Here is a 3,462-nt window from a genome sequence, read left to right as displayed (position 1 = left end):
GCTAGTGGAAATGTCGACTGGTTCAGCCCTTTTGGAAAACAGTATGGACGATTCTCAAAAAATTAGAAATTGAGCTCCCATTTGACCCAGCAATACCACTCCTGGGAATATATCCCAGAGAGGCAAAAATGTATAGTCGAAGTGACATCTGCACTTGTTTTTTTCATTGCAACACTGTTTACAATAGCCAGAATCTGGAAAAAACCTGAGTGCCTGAGAACAAATGACTGGTTAAAGAAACTTTGGTACATCTACACAATGGAGTACTACGTAGCTGTTAGAAAAGATGAAGTCATGAAATTTACATACAAGTTGTACTACATGGAAAGTACCATGCTAAGCGAAATGAGTCAGAAAGAGAGGGATAGACATAAAAAGATTGCATTCATCTGGGGGACATAAAGTAAAACAAAATAGGAGACTAACACCCAAGAATAGCCGAGATCAGTACCAGGAGGATTACTTCATGGCTTAGAGGCCAGCCAGGCATTCTAGGGGAAAGGGCAGCTCAGATAGAGATGGGAGCACCGAATAAAGGGTATTTGGAGGATCCTCCCAGGATGGGACATGCATGTTGAAAGTAGACTATGATTGCCACTCAATGCCTCTTCTGCAGACCACAACACCCAAAAGGAGAGAGAGAACAAAAGGGAATGCCCTGCCACAGAGGCAGGGTGGGATTGGGGGATTGGGGGGGTTGGAGGGATACTGGGATCCGTGGTGGTGGAAAATGGGCACTGCTGGAGGGATGGGTGTTTGATCATTGTATAATTGACACCCAAGCACAAAAATTTGTAGGTCTACAGCTGTACCTCATGGTGTCTCACTAATAAAATTTTTTTTTAAATTGCAGATCAGTAGCAACATATTAGCTAACGATTATTCAAAATTTATTCTTGGGTTGTGAAATATCATCTTTAAGGTGTCAAAATACTCAATGCCACATATACATACGCACAGAAAGTGATCCAACTGAAATCTCTAAGGAGTTGTTGCATTATTATTGCTTCATTGTCATGAGCAAAGAGGAGACATAAGCAATTTCACTATTTCTTCTTTGTTATTTTTGGTGTAAGAAGGACATTTATTATTACATGTTTGACAAGAATCCTCCTTTTCTTCCTACTCCACCCTGTTCCTTTCATTGTTGTTGTGGGTACTGGCTTACAGCTCTCACACTTGCCCTCCTTTTTTCATGGTACTTACATACATGTTTGCCAGGTCTTATGCTCTTTGGGGTACACAGTATTTAGTGGAGTGGGTGGAGTTGGGAGCAGGGACTCAGGAGAGAGGCAGTGCTAAGGCTCTTTCCTGAGAGAGTGAGCTCCCTAAGGGCTCACCATTAGTCCAGAGGCCCCCGATTAGAGATATATTTGACCCCAAACCATCTGGGATGATCTTCCTTTCAGTTCCATCTTCAAAGTCAGTTGCATTAAACTTGGTGAAGCCCCACTTCATGGAGATGTGGATCTTCTGGCATCCTGGGAACTTGAACTTGACCCTGTGCAAAGCCTTTATCACAAACTCCTTGTTCTGCAATTTGGTGCAAACGGACATGATGACTCGACCAAGGTGGATCCTGGCCACCGTGTCCTGGAGCTTCTCAAAGCCCTCCCCCAACCCACATCAGTCCCCACACAGGAAAGCATCCTCATTCAAATGACATGGAAGGGTGCGGTCCCATGTGGATGTGAGGTCCATGCCTGCTACAGTAGCCCACAAATATGGACAGCCTCTGGGGCTTTGAGAGAGAGCTGCTCCAATTCATCTGACACCATGGGCCAAAAGCTGGAAACTCATCCACTTGCCTCCTTCTGCACAGGTCAAAGATGTAAGACTTGGGAACATTTTATTATTCTGTTACCAATAACAGGGTAAGTTGACGGCCCACAAATACATGTGCGCAAGAGAAAGAGCCAGCCACCATGCTCTTAGTTGAGGCACACTGGTTCAGTTTGAGGTGCTTCCTGGGTGCTGCTGTGGTGCATACACATGCAAGCCATGTGCACACCTGCTGCCTGTGGCAGTTGCACGTCTTTTCAAGCTGTGGGTTTTCTGGAGTGCTGCATCTCTTTTGTGGTATTCACACATACCTGGATTTCTACTGTGCAGGTAGAAATCACTTGTGGCACCAGAGATGACAGACAGCAAACACAATCTGAACACAGAGCTTCCAGGATGATGCTTAGCACATGGGGGACTCTAGGGATTCGAACTTGCAGCCAAATGCTTGCAAGGCAGGCATTCTAAGGCTTGATCCTATTCCTTTAGTCCTTCCTTAGTCTTAGGACTTTGAATCATTCAAAAGTTTCCTATGAAGGACCAGGATATAGCTTGGTAGTAAAATGCCCACATTCCAAAAGGCATTAAGACTCTGGTCCCATCCTTGGAACCATATACACACAGAGGCAAGTAAAATGTAAGTTCCTCGTGAGGTAAGTAAGTGTCTCTAGACAAAAAGATATGACAGTGTTGAGCTCAGGTCAGAGCACTCACAATTTCCAGCAACTTCCCACAATCATCTTGGCCCAACTTCCCTCAACTCGGGAACGACGCTGTCATCTGAGCTATTCTGTGCTGAAGGGTGGATGAAGCCATCTGCTGCCCACATGCCCCTTCAAATCAAAACAAGCACCATCCATGAAAACCCACAAACACATATTCCTCTAAAGAAACATGCCCCACTTAGAACATGAACACTTCTGACTCAATTTTCAGGTATCAAAAGATCACCTAGAGGATACTTGATGTATTTGGAAGGTTTGTGCACTTCCACATCAGCGTGGCTTGGGTTCCTTCTCTCTCTCTGACACTAATCTTTCCATCTGCCTGGAATTGGGTTACTCAGATGCACAAAAAGTGGATGAATAATTATTTACATGAGCCCTGGAGAAAAAGTACTAAGTTTTGACCACCTTGATACTGGCTTAAAATGGTGGGATTTGTCATAATCCTATTATCATTTATATTCAGAACATGTTTCCTTATCTTCCTACACAATTCTTTCCTTATGTGTTAGGAATTTGGGAGTGGCGGATAAGTGAATGAAATTCATTCATTTAATATTAGCTTACAATATGTTGGCTTGTTGGTTCGTTGGTATGCCCAGTGGTTTTACATTTATTAAGAACAGACCCGTGGGGCTGGAGAGATAGCACAGTGGGTAGGGCGTTTGCTTTGCACGCGGCTGACCCAGGTTCGACTCCAGCATCCCATATCGTCCCCTGAGCACCGCCAGGAGTAACTCCTGAGTGCAGAGCAGGAGAAATCCCTGTGTATCATCAGGTGTGACCCAAAAAGCAAAAAAGAAAAAAAAAAGAACAGACCTGTAATTCTTTCACTCTCTCCCTACTCATAAAGCACGTGCATCTGTGTATCTACATTTAATTTATATATAATATTATATTCAACCTTGCATCAATTTATACCACAATTATATTTGGGGGTCAGAGTTTTGTCATT

The 3,462-nt window shown here is 43.7% G+C and overlaps 1 pseudogene; it reads right to left on the bottom strand.

The window, feature by feature from the left end:
• Positions 1–1,342: 1,342 nt before the first annotated feature.
• LOC130028141 (60S ribosomal protein L10-like) lies at positions 1,343–2,611 on the bottom strand (annotated as a pseudogene).
• Positions 2,612–3,462: the final 851 nt, after the last annotated feature.

Source organism: Sorex fumeus, unplaced genomic scaffold, assembly GCF_029834395.1.
Source record: "Sorex fumeus unplaced genomic scaffold, SorFum_2.1 ptg000003l, whole genome shotgun sequence".
NCBI classification, from domain to species: domain Eukaryota; kingdom Metazoa; phylum Chordata; class Mammalia; order Eulipotyphla; family Soricidae; genus Sorex; species Sorex fumeus.
Note: the sequence above shows the minus strand (reverse complement) of the source record. Positions and strands in the feature narration are given on the sequence as shown.